Here is a 14,687-nt window from a genome sequence, read left to right as displayed (position 1 = left end):
TGGATGCTACCCAAACCAGGCTCACTCATGAAAGCAGCTCCCACCCAACCCCCCCAGCAGCACCCCTGGGCCACATGAGAGAAGTCCCTTCCCTTTCCTGGATGCCCAGCTTGGGTTTGCCGTGTACCCGGGTTCCAGGTCTACACAGCCCCGCGGCCTGTGCCAAGTCTCGCTACCTTCCCGAAATTTAAGATACACTGGGTGATCCCAGTGGCTCCCACCCAAGGCCACGAGCACAGGATGTTTGGTGGTACCAAAGGCCACGAGGGATCTCCTCTGGGAGTGCACACAGCACTGAGGACAAGGCTGGAGATGGTGTCAACTGCCACTCTGCTATTACTACTCTTATTTGTCCTAGTCGAAGGGCTGGCTCAAAGCGAGAGCGCAGTCCCACTTGGCTATTTTAGGCCCTCTCAGACTACGTTTACCACACCATTCAATTAGAGGGCTGCATTTGAACAAAGAGGGCTTGCTACACACTACAGAAAACTGGGAGAGTATATGGACATTTGAACTGCTCAGGAAAATTATTTGAAATATTTCAATTAAGATGATTTTAATCATAAATTAAGCAGATCACAACAATCTTAAAAAAAATAAAAAAGATAATTGTTCTCACAGGGGGAGAAATGGTAGTGTTATTTCCAGGGAGACAGATTATATTGCACAGAATGTTTGTGGAAAAAGTTTGTTTTGTCTCATACAGTACCAAGCATAAAAAAAGACAAATTGTCATTTGAAAGTCAGTAGTACCTTAATTGGTAACTAAATTGATATTCTTAGCATTAGTGCCAAGGCTGGAAGGTCAGTCCCTTGAAATAAAGTATTTGGCTAATCTGGGAAAGTTTGCATTGACAATGCCTGTCAATACAGAGGACCTTTGAGCCACAAGGCTGAGAAATCCAGCAAGTCTTAACACATTTTATTATTCTAAACTAAACGTAAAATGTACACATAAACAGGGTAGTACAAAAAATAAAAACCTTGCCTTAGATCTCCTTCTCTTGTATTTTTCCAGAGCTTTTCTGCTAAAAGTTTTACACAAATTAAAGCACTGCCTACTGCTAAAGTTGACTTAAATATGGGTCTTCATTTACTGAGAGGTATGGTTTGCAGTTTAAAAAAAAAAACAAAAACAAAAACAAAAACAACTTGGTGTTGTAAATAAAGCTGCAAGGTTTCACACGGGATTGCTATGTTATTGAAAACACACTAGAATAGGGTTAGGAAAACACAAATCAATGTTGCAGGACTGTGACTCCTTCATAAACAGAAGCCAAACTGTGTCAGTTTTCAAATAAGAGAAAAGACTTCCTAAAAGCTTCAAGATGTTGGGAAGAATGTGCCCTACAATGCCAACTTACTGCAATAAACCTAGCTCAGTAACTAGACTGCGGACTTCTTTGTGTCTCATATTCTGAATGCAGAAAAAAGAAACAAGACCTCTGTGCCTCCTGCTATTGGGGAAAGAGTCTGAAGAGGACTGAAAACTGACAGCTCCTAAAAATAATAAAGCAACAAGTAGAGGCAGACATGGTGATTCTCAGGAAGGACTGAAATGAAAGAGCCATAGCTGCTAAACTCATTATCATAGGTAGATCGGTTAAAAATGAAACTTTCAGCAGAAAATTTGGTTCGAAACCAAAACAGGCCAAAACTGACATCGCAATATGGAAATGTTTACCTTGGAAAAGTCAAAACACTGTCCTTAAATTCTGTCATTTATGTTTTAATATGCTGTATTGCAATATAGCATAATGATCTAAAAACATTGCATGTAAACTAGGCATTTCAACTCCATCAAAATATTTGCATAGTTTCCCCTGAAAACTTCAGAAAATACATAATGTACGTTAGAAATCATGTCAATCAAATTAAAAATTTTCAAGGCAAAACATATTCTTAACTATTCTTTTTTGTCAGTTTGTGGGTGGTGATCTGTCCCCACAAAAGGAAAGAACAATTTTGAGGAACAAAATTAAGCAGTGTATATGGCTGGATTGTTAAGCTGAAGGGGAAGGGAAGGGGGGGAGAGCAACTCTGAACAAGACAGGTCCATCTAACGCCTTCAGCATGCAACTGACCTCCCTGAAATGACTCTCACACATCAAGTTCCCCTTGTGCTTCAGGGTTTTGCTCGACTGGGAAACATCCTCTGACCCTCGTTCTCAGCACAAGGATCAGTGCCCCGTCACTCCCCATGGGACCTACTGTGGGTTAGAACAGAACAGACTATTTCAGTTGGAAGGGACCTACAATGATCATCTACTCCAACTGCCTGACCAATTCAGGTTAGCCTCACTCATGTCCCAGTGCTCCCCAGATCACTCACCCTGCGCTGCTACTTGGACATTTTTGCTGCATATGACCAGGATTAGTACAACTGCTCCTGTTCAGATAGTGGAGAGGAGTGGGCTCCAACTGTGAGAATTTTCAATGCCTTAAGTTAGACAAAACACCCAAACCCTAACGTGTAAATTGTGGTCTCCCTGACCCACTCACACATCCCTCTCCCCTTCTTCTGTCTGCACCCTTCCAGGAAAATTTCAGTTTTTAGTTAAAACCCAGAAAGTTCTTTCAGTTTCATTTTCCATGTTTTTTAAAAAAAGACAAAAACTGCCTCAAAATACTTCTAGGGTAACTTGGGGGGGGGGGGGGGGGGGGGGCGGAGAAAAGGGGGAGGGGGGGGCTCATTTAACAAACGCATGTCCTGTTAGCAACCAAAAAGAGTTTTAAAAAAATTATTAGGTCTTACATTTTTACATTGGTACTTTCTATTTTCAAAGTTTCTTCACTATGAATATCAGGTAAATAAAAACCAGACCTTACCAAATGTTCATGAACTTATGCAATGGACATGGGTGAAAAGAAGAAATCTATTCAGTGAAAAAATAAAATATTAAAATGTGCATTTCGTATACATTTGTTTTTAAGGGATATTTCATTAGGATATTTCAGTTATTTCAATAATTACCAAAACAATTATTCCCCACTACAAAGAGAGACTTGGTCAAAGTTTTTGTTTTAAGGTAGTGTTTGAGTGCTAATATTTAAGCCAAGCCAAGACTGGAAGCAGTACAGCACTTGCAAGGAAAACGTGTATACTTCCCCCCCGCCCCCCCAAAGCCACAGTACTGTAGTTTTCCTATTTCCATCATTATTAATACAAAAAAATTAGTACAAAAAAAAAAAAAAAGAAGAGGAAATTTCACTCCTACTTTTGCATTTCTTTAGATCTTAACCTGACATTAATGAGCAAATACACACTAGGATGATGATCACACTGTGGGATAAAATGGCTCATATACTGTGTTGATAAGTTAAGATGAAAGAAACCCAGAACAAAGACACAACAGTATTGTGGAGATATGTTTAGATTCCAAAATATTTGTATCAGTCAAAGATAGAAACAACCAAGACAAAAAAACAACTGATAAATAGAAACATCCACTTTTTTCCACTTGACTGTATAATAAAGATACTGTATATATTAAAGCATTACTCCATTACTATGCCTAGCTGCCACATACAATACACAGATACATTATATACGTATCTTCCATCTGATCTCTGATGCATTTGCAGCTCCCATCAAATATCAATGCATTCCCTAAGCAAGCATTTGAGTATAGGATTTAAGTTACAGGAGACAAAGAAGATGCTCAAATGGAAACAGTACTGGCATTGAAATCCTGACCCTGATGATCTAAGACTGTAGTTGAGGTCCTTTTGAGTAACATCTCTGACGCAATTCTTCCTGAATCTCAGAACAAAGCATTATGATTTGCACTGGGCAGTCTACTGGACTGTACTAGAGGAGTTTACAGGAACCGTGGCCGCAAAATCCAGGAAGGCTACCTGCAGGGCGTGTAATATAATCCCAACCCCCTTATAACCACTCTCACTCCAACTACAAAACTGATGCAGATGGCACGTTTCTTCATTTATACTCTACTGGGCAGTGCCTTCTTTTTCAATAGCAATCATACACCACAAGCTTTTCCTCTCCATTTTCCTTCCTGACAGATGAAGTTTTTTTTCTCTTCTCATGCCGACTGGCTTACTTACCTAAGACATCATGACACTCGATTCCATCATAACATGGCACTGTTCCCTCAAAGTGAGACCGGTGGTTAGATCTATCATTCTGAAATGTGAATATTAATACCCAAAAGAGATGAACCATGAGCACCACAGATGGACAGAAGGGATTAGACATAAATTGGTAACAGGATTGATAACAGTTTACAAGTACATCAGACACAATGGCACATTGTCTTGATCGACAAGAACTACTATTCACAAATTGTACTTCCACAAGCACCTTCAGTGCTCTCACCAATCAAGATTCATAATAAGCATTTTAAGACTAGTATTTTTTTTAATGGCATCAGCCTGATGCCAAGCACAAGTCAATAGGAAAACCACTTTCAAGGAATGAAAAGCTGAAGTAAATACAAAAGGTGCACTGGATGAATGCTGCAGCAGTCAACCACTTACACTTAAGAGAGAAGAAGAGGTTATAGTCCAAAAGAGAATTTTCCAACAATAAAGTATACATGGGGTTTTTTTAATATAATTTTGTGTTTAAAGACATTTTAATTGCTGCTAGAAACTGCAACTGTTTAAAAGTGCTGCCTAACAGCCCCATTACAAGTCAGGCACTATATGTAAACGCATGCTCAGGGAAAAAATAAAAACACCCCACACTTAGGATACTTCTTGTCTCAATGACCGGAAAAAAGTAATTTACCCAAGAGAGTAAATAATGGTGAAAAGTATCAATCCCACCGATTCTCCTTCTCTTCTCCAGTTAATCTGAGTTTGCCAAAAACAACTGCCTAATGACGTTATCTTGTGATTTTACAGCTACTCGTGTCGATGCTGTGCAAAGGACACAAGCAGTCATTCTTGGTCATGTGTTTAAAAAACCCTGAATTGAGAATGATTTGAAGAGCTGCTTCTTTAGCATTTCTTCTGCTAAACATAGGTATGCATGATACTTCACTAAAATAGTCAAGCTAGGTCAAAATTAGGAAAAATTAGCACAAGTGGAACACCAGATTAACACAGCTTTATTCCTTTCACTACACAAGCTAAACCAGGTACTTCTGCCTAATATATTCTGTGCCTGACAAACTTTCTGCAACACTAAGCCGAGTACTTTTTTTGCTGAAAAGGATGCGAGCTGAAATTAATTTATTTTTAAAAAAATAAGAGCCCAAAGTCTTCCTACTTTTTAATTAATGCCAGTTTTATCTTTCAATTTACTTGTTCACACAGCACAAGAATTCACATCTTCATTAACTTAGTTCGTATTGTTTACACGTGTTTGCAGAAGATGCGCATCTCCGCTGTCCCATTCTAAAGCCAGGCCCGGCTCCAGCACGGCATCGAAGCACACAGACCTAAGCACAACCTTCTGAACAAGGTTCTAAACATCCCAGCTTCTTCCTTTTAACTTGAATTCCATAAGTGGTTTTAGGTGGGTGAATTGTGTCATGAAAACAGGAGTCTCTTTATTCATTGTTTTTTAAAAAGCTATATAATTCTTGCCCTGCCTCTAATTGCTTTATATTAAATATTCAATAGAAATACAGGGGAAATTTACACATACTTCATAGTAACAATTCTTTTTGTTCTGGAGACAAAGTTATTATTTACTTAGTTAAAATTATTACTGAGTTTTTGCCAAATGAGAAACTGCAACCTGACTTGGTGACAGTGGCTCCATCCTTCTCATGAATCTCCTACTGCACAGCACTTCTCCTGACTGTGCCTCTCACCCCTTCAGCCTTTCATTGGCTGGGACAGTCAAACTCCCTGGGAAAAGGACTGGATATGAAGGGTTCAGTAGAAATTTTGGCTGCAACTGCAAGGCAAACCATCAAATGGTAAAGCAGTAGAGTTAAAAAATTCATCTCAGAAGGATCTTCTCCTACTCCTCTCCTACACAGGCAATTTGAGAGAAAGGAAGAAGATGAAGAATGAAAGCTTTCGAGAACAACCCAGCCAGGATAGAGGATAAACCTGCATGCTACCCTGAGGAAATAGGGTGCATAGTTCAGTTCTGTGTTTGGATTTCTAAAGAGCGTAAAATATCAAATATCCTTCTTGAAGAATAATTCTCTCTCTAGTCTCTTACCACATTGCTATATAACTATACAATAAATATTATCCTGCTCACATGCTTCTGTTTACTTAGCATACATTATATTTGATGCTATCTGGCAGCATAAGTTTTAGTTCTGTCATCTTAAAATACTAATAGTTGTCAATCAAAATAGAAAGTGCATAATAAAAGTGTTCTAGAAACTAATAACCCTATATTTCTACACCCTTAGCTTGGAGCTAAGTATTGCTAAAAATGAGATTAATTATATGTTTGTACAGAGCCCAACACAATCAGACAGACCTCTAAACAACATCCTCCTAGAAATGAACACAGACTAAATACATAATCATATAGAGAGAGTGTGTATATATTATGCAATATATGCAACACTAAATTAATAGTATCATCTTCATTTGGCCCAGTCTTTTGATCTACAAGAGAGTTGGGGGCGGGGGGGTGGGGGAGAGGAATACAACCACCACAATCTGCCCAGTGACAGAGTGTTAGGTAGAGGATGAGAGAAAAGGCCACGGTCAATACCAAAGTAATTTATGGCGACTTTCTGCAAATATTTAGAAGCATGGAAGCACCACGGAGATACACACAGGACAGGTCCCTGAAGTTATGACCAATATAACAGGGTAAGCTGATCACTTTAAGATAAAGTGTCAGAAAAATATCCTTTGAATTATATCTGTGAAACTTTAGTGGGAACTTCATTGCTTGGGACATTTAAACCTGCTCTGGACAAAGTATTAGCAAATACCCTGTAGGGAACAATCCTGTAATGTCAAGAGGATGGACTAGATGTATAACAGGTCTTTTGCTGCTCCAATTTTTATTATTTTAATCCATCACCCTTACCGAGGTGGCGAAGTTTTATGTAGACCTTTGAAATTATGACCATTAGAAAATTATGTCTATGTCTGTATAATATACACGGAAATATAGACGTAAGGTCTGGTTTTTAAAAACTTGAAAGTGCAAAACCAAATTTTGCCCCTAATTTGCCCATGCTACAGCTGTAACTATGCATTAATCTGGCAAGTGCAGATAGAAATTTCTAATTATGGTTATGGGAATGCACAATTTACATGCATAATTGTGACAAGTGAACTTGCAACTTAGGCATGCAGTACCTTAAATATGGTTACTGTTGACAACATAGTAGTATCGGACTGTGACATGCTTATGCCATGAAAACAGGATCAGTGTGTGAGCTTTGCCTCAAAATAGAAAATTAGAAATCCTGCAAAGTAGTCAACAGGTTGACATCAAAGCTTGCAGAAGAAGCTAAGGAGAAGTCCCACAAAGAGCTCTAAACAAAACACTTCCATCAGGGATTTGCAAGGAAAAGATGAAAGATTTTATTTGGCTCCCTTCTGCCCCAACCACCATGGTCTTTCTCATTTTTCTTTGCTTGCTCCCTTGTTGTGCAGAGAGGCTAGAACTCCCTATGACTCTCTCTAAAACCTGAAGTTCACCAAGGATTTTATACTGACAATCTACTAACAGTAAAAGTCACTCAGACAGAGCAATGGCTGAAGAAAGTACCTCTGTTCCCCAAGCACAGGATGGCAGAACTCTACGGATATGCAAGGTGTGTTAAAGGAGGAGGGCAAAGGCTTCACTTTGTCCATGCATGTTACTGTTATTTCTGTTATTTCAGAATGGAAATCCTATTGACTGAGGCACTAGGCAATCACCCCCATATGAATGCCAATAAAGAGATCCATTATCTACATACTTCAGTAGGAAAAAAAAAAACAATGAAGGGGTACAGAGAAGGGAAAAGGTGTTTCCCTTTTAATCTTTTAGACTGTAATACCCATAGTTGGCTTTTCTACATAGTTTGGCCCTCGTCTGTCATAGTATTACAGTGAGAAACGGCGGCCTGCATTCATTTTTACACACAAATCTTAATGACTTCAATTGCTGCTCAGGATGCAGAATGGCGGCAGGATATGGCCATTCACCATTAAGGCCCTAAAGCCTTCATAATTACTGAGTATACAGAATATTTATTATAAAGACTATGCCAGGCCTCTTTTGTGAGCTGCCCTGGGCCTGTTCTCCGAGCCACATCAAGCAAGAAGTTTAAATGAAACTGCTCCCAAGTTTCTGAAATGGTTTAATAAAACATATACTGACTGTAATATTCAGTTTATAGTAGAAAACTATTGCCCCTTGGTTTGAAAAATGACCTCTAGTTGGCAATTTTACTCTCAGCTTCATAGATTATAGTCCGCTGTTGGTCATTTTCTCAATCCACAGGGCAATACTTTTCCATAACAAGCTCAAACTGCAATCAGTATTTGTAGGCTGTTACACAAGTTGAGGATAATATGTCTCAACACATTCTATTATATGACTAAACAAAAGAAATAACAACCTGGTGACACAGACATATGGAGAAAAGCAGTGCTATTCTTCTAATGCTGAGATAGCAGAAAAACATATTTCTTTGTATTGTGCTAATTTATATTAAATTTAATGTCTTCAATACACAATAATCTCTAATTTGATTTTTTTCATTAATAGTGTTTTGGTTTATATTGTCTTATGTCTCTTCTTATTTCAATGTAAAATGACAAATACTAAATTCTATTAGTATCAGATTTTAGAAATGACAGATGGTGACAGATAGCCCAACATTGTAAAATCACATTAAAATGTATTCACATAGATATCTTAAAGATCATTTGCTCTTGGGCACACAAAACACATTCATAAACTCATAGGTTTGATATTAGGAAATTCTGATACAGTTTAGTAGGCAAGCTGCAACTAATTGTTTCAGCACCCAGTTCTAGTATATAAATACAAGATGAAGTAACAGATTTTGGAAAAACAGTTCACCCATTTAGATAATCAAATAGATACGTTGTGTTGAGGAGAAGTCATAGGCCAGGAAGCGAGGGAGGTCTGGGGCCTGTTCCAGGATGTGCCCCGGCCAGCTCTGCCAGTGACAGATCTTAAGAAAATCACCCCACCTTCCCAACCCGCAGTTACTCTGATCTCTAGGGCTACTACAACTTACCTAGCTGGCCAGTGTGGCGAGGTTTAATTCTTTAATCAATGGATGACGAAAGCTCTTGTAGATCCTTTACTGTAAATGCAAAATATTTGTAATTACAAGACTAATATTCATCCCCATCTGTAAATAAAACTCTGCGGTTAAAACGTGACAGCCACCCACACTTGGAGCCAAAAGGAACAACTTCCTAAGCTGAGGCTAAGTGGAGCGAAGCAGAAGTGGACATTCTGTCCTCCAGAAATTATGAGCTTCCTATCCCTTAAACAAATACATCGTGTTTGCTGGGGATCTATGATGGGGCAGAAGGGAGAGACTTGGCTGAAAGCTATAGAAGACCCAAAAGAGAAAAGCGTTCATTATGGATCCTTATGGGTGGCTTCAGAAACTGCATGCATCTATAATACTGCATTTTGAGATATTAAAGAGGCAGATATTTTTTCTCTCCATTCATTTTCCACTACTGTTCCTGTCTTGTTGCTCAATCACAGATTCACCTGCATTCTCCAGCTGGCATTTAAGTGGTCTGGATTCATCTAAACACGTAGGAACTGCATCCATAAGCTTTAAAACATTTGAGCTAAAGAATGTATTTGAATGATGTATGTATTTTGATGACCAGAAGATGATGGCTCTTTATCTTACAAGTCTTCAAGGAATTTAGATGTCTAACTCATTAATAGTGTTTGGCACATTAGATTTTACTTTTTTATGATTTTAGAAGAAAGGTTTTTCTAATACAGAAAGAAGCAGCATTTTTTTTTTTTTTTAAATTTTTCATTTTAGGGTAATATAAGTGGCACATATGTGCCATAGTGTAATGGATTAATTAAGGAATAAGATGTTTATCCTCGGTCCTGAGCTGTACATCTTCATAACTCACTCAAAAATTAATGTATTATACCACGCTCCACAATGATATATCTATTTTCACCATACCTGTTGAGAATAAATTGTTCTAAATTGGATTATCCTGATATCCAGTGAGAAATGTAAAAAATACGTTGTTATTTTAAGAGTTTACATTGCTGTGTATAAAAAACCATAATCTTCTCATTGAGCTTTTGAACTGTCATGTTATTCCCACTGTTATGAAATCATAATTGCTGCTGCCACACCTAAAATCAAATGCAATGCATATTGTATTTCTTCATATGTTGTGCATTTCCTACCTTAATCACAAAACCATATACAGTATATTTTAGGACTATTCTTTCATTACTGACTGCTTTTGTATATAAGTAATATACAACTATGCATGCAAGGACTTACAAAATCCTCATTTCTAAAAATCAACAGATGAAAAATCCCTAAATAATAATGTACAGATGTTTCATATTTAAATGAGTTGTTGGCATTTAATGCTGCCAATCATGTATGCAATAAAATCGGTGAATTTCAAGATACTCAGCATTTACAACAGATTTTTTGGTTTTGTTTTTGTTAAATCAAAAGATCATTTTAGCATGACTGAAAAAATTACTGTTCAATAGATATAGAATGATACATTTCTGATGCCATCTTGAAATTCCTATGAGTGGTCAACTACACTATATTGTTCCATACCAATTCCTATTCCTTTTACCTCAAGAAAGTTGATTCTGCTGTCCTTAAGCTGCAATGCCTCACTAAAAGTAAATTATCTGCACGTTATCTGCAGAGTAATCCTCTTCCTGAATACAAGACAGAACATCAGAGTTTCTAATCCTACACAGATAGAGTAATTCACATCCACTGTAACGACAGAGTAATACAATATGTTTGATAAATCATGTATGTGTCTGTGTACAAAGAAAAAGGTTTATCTCCTTTCCTACAAGATGCATCCGTATTAAAACGCGCACACACACTCCCCATGCTGGCACTGCAAGAATCTTTAGAAGTTCTATAATAGAGACATCTAAGTTTAAAAAATGAAGCAGCTCACAGGTCAAACAAGTTCCTGATGAGAAGTGCTTAACCAGAAATATTATTCCACTGATTGTAAGTTTTCATCCATACATCAAACCCTAGAGTCTATTGATTAAATAAAACGGATCTTTCTTTATTTCAAAGCAAAGGAGAATTAAATCATCCCCATTGTTTTCCCTTGGTTTGGAACTATCATGTTGTACACACTGGCCATGTGTCCTTCTTGTAATTACAAGATCCTTAAGGAGAACTTATTCTATAGTGACTGATCACAGGTTTCTTGCCTCTTCCTCTAAATCTTCTGCTCCTGGTCATAATCAATGGCATTTGATGGCCCAATATTCTGATCCAATATGGCAAGTGATATGATCCAAGATCTGCCACAAATCAATACATTCATTTGCTTCAGGAAATTTTGGATCAGGACAACTTTAAGTATATGTAAATACAAGAATTTACTGCAATTATGCTGGCACATCCTTCCTTTCTCATACCTCTTCTTCACTGCATAATTAGCTTCATCATGCCTTATTTTGCTTGCAATCCTACATAAGGTAATCCAGGCCAGGCAGCCCTTGCAAAGCCTTACTAAAGTCAAGGTCTGACAGCTTAGAGAACAGAAGGTCTCTTTCAACAAAACACATCAAAACGCAGAGGTACGCAGAGCCCCACATAGCATTGACTGGGGTCTCAAGATGCCATCAAATACTAACATAGCACGAACACGTAACAAACTGCTAATGATATCTTTGAAGAGCACCAACAGGTGGATACAAAAATCTTCTTGGAGTTCAGTTTTGTCTTTTTTTGTGTCTTGTGCAAAAGTGTCCAAATTAGCTTAATAGCTCCCTTGGGCTGCTGTGTCTCCAAGTCAGCCTTCAGCTTGGTTCCAGTCTACCTGCACAGTGCTGCTCTATGCTGTGCAAACATGCTCAAACACTCGACACGTACCATAATGAAGCCAGAAAACCCCATATCAGGGATGTGGTTTCCATTCTGGAAGGTAATCACTGCTAGGCTAAAATGGTAGCATCCAAGTTCACTTACGTGTTTCACCCCGCACTTACAGATGAAAGGACACATCCTAAACTCAATTCTGTTACTGTATATACACATCATTTAGTAAATTGAATAAAGTATTCTGAGTACTTTTTTAAAGGCAAGGCATTTTTTATGTACTTTGAATCTTCTTTAAATTAGCATCACAGACTAGGGTAAATGCATAATTAGTATTAAATTAATTAACAAAAAAGGAATTTATTACCTGTTAGTTGTTTCAGTGTAATGGAGTTACAGAAATGCAGAATGATGAGTAAATACAGACATCTGTACCAGCTAAGAAGGCTGCAGCTTGGGCATGTCCTTCAGCTCTTTAGTCTTTTTCCACTGGAAATCACTAGTTCTGCACCAGCAGAGCAAAGATGAGAACCTTGCTTCTGCTAAGTAGCACTAATTTCTGCCCATAGTGACATTCAGAAGAGGATCAATCAAGTCACAGGGGTAAGAAAACTGTTTGCTTATGATGTGGCTGTCACCAGTGAAGACGAGTTTGTAACACCCTCCCAGCATCAAGACGACACACAAAAGAAACATTAAAAAAATAAACCCAACAGATACTCTTGCAAAATATATAAATGAAGTTCTCCAAACTGAAAAAGCAGAAGTCAGAAGATCAAGAACTCACAGTTAGGATTTTCCTATTAGTTAAAGAACATAAGGATTCTCCTGAAGTCTTTGATTGATATATGATCTTTTCTTTCTTTTCAGGCAGAACAGCTGTCCAGTGAACTAGAAGAAATAGCCCTGAAGACAGCTTTGTGTCCAATATGACTTTGAGAGAGAAAATTATCCCAATGATAAATGCTTTACAAGGAATGTCTAAGAAAAAAAATAAAATAAAAATGTCATCCTTGAAAGAATTTTTTTTCCTCTTTGAGCAAACAAACATTATCATCATTTGGGGGGGAGTGGGGGGGTGGAGGGGGGTTGCAGTGTCTGATACCACAGAGAAAAGGTATGTCCCTCAAAAGTGGGATTTGGAATGAACCCAACCAAAAAGAGGCAATAAGTATTTTTGAAAGAAGGATAACTGGGCAACAGGGAGAGAAGCAGAGAATTTTCTGAAGATTGTCAGGACATGGTGACCTGGGATATATTCTAACTTCCTGCATTCTTCTTTGTAAGGAAATTCTTTAAGAAAGCTGAAACACTCACTACTCATGCTTTGCTGGCTGGAAAAGACACACAATCTTTGCCACAATAACTATAGGCAGAAATAGCTTGACTGCGTCCAAGAAAAAACAAACCAGTAACAATCGTCGCAAACCTTCTCAGCAGAAGTACTTGGTACAAATTAGTGTAAATTTATTCAATCTAATGGAATTATGTAAATTACATAAATGGAGGACTACAGCCACTGTGATAATTCAGTGAAGTTACATCCAGATTAGAGGAAAGATGGCATGCAATGGAGCCTTTCTGGAGCTTGCTCTAGAGCTGTGTTTTGGCAGATGTGTTTTGGTGAGGGGCTAAAAAAAGAGCTTTACAGAATGAACAGCCAGAATACTTGGATGAAATTTGTACGTCTTTCTCATTCTAAAACACATCTCATTGTGGCACATCAGTGTATGGATGAGCACTGATGACTGCTGTCATACACAGCCGCAAAAGGAAGAGTAATTGCAACTGTACTTTCCTTGAAGTAACCAAATCTGGTATAACAGCACCAGTGGCAAACAGTACATCAATGGTTCATCCGCCCACCCTCCAAAGCCTTGTTGAATTTGCCACATAGATGATGTTCTCCACTAATTTGGTCAAGACTAAACACGGGCTCCTACATATCTGATACACGATAGGATAGGTCTTGGCTTCGAAATGCCTAGCAGAAGAGCACGTTGACCTTCCGCACATCCTTAGTGGCCCTTGAATCCTTAACCTAGATCTCCTTGCTTACCCTGCCCAAAACTCTTCATCTCTCAATACAATGGATCTTTCCTCAACAGGACTCTTCCAGCTTTCACTCTGCTCCCAACCAAGCACGCTTCTTCCTTCCTGCTTGCCCCAAAGCCTTCCTGAATAAGTCCCTGTGAGTATACTTATTCCAGAAGCTAATTAAATGATATGTTTATGATTGAGAAACTTGGAGAGACAGTTACACATTCTCAAATGCATTTGCACAGCCAGAGAATTTCTCTCCCTTCCCTCGCTTGACTTGAATGCCCTTCTTCCCCTTATCCCAAACCCTCTCCTTCATCCCTACTTCTAGAGTCCTCCTCATCCTCCCACATAAGCTACCATTAACCTTATGCATCAGAGTGGTGCTCCCACCAGCTGGTGACATCTGCCTGCTCTTCTGCCACCTCACCTGTCCCTCCCTGCATCATTGAGTGCCAGCCCCTGCTCTCACACAGATTTTAAATCCACAGTTCTCAGAAATCCTGCTCCATAGGATTCCAACAACAGAAGAACAGGAGATAAGAACATAAAAGCATCCTCAATGTGGTGTCCCATCAGGAAGCCAACTAAATCTGATAGACACTGTCCTCTCTGACCCACAAGCAGGAAAGGTCTGAGCATTTAGAGAGGAGAACAGCAGTTCAGAAAACAGCTTTATATGATCTATAA

Source organism: Platalea leucorodia (assembly GCF_965183815.1).
Source record: "Platalea leucorodia genome assembly, chromosome: 8".
In the NCBI taxonomy this organism is placed as follows: domain Eukaryota; kingdom Metazoa; phylum Chordata; class Aves; order Pelecaniformes; family Threskiornithidae; genus Platalea; species Platalea leucorodia.
The sequence above is the reverse complement of the archived record's forward strand: the minus strand, read 5'-3'. Positions refer to the sequence as shown.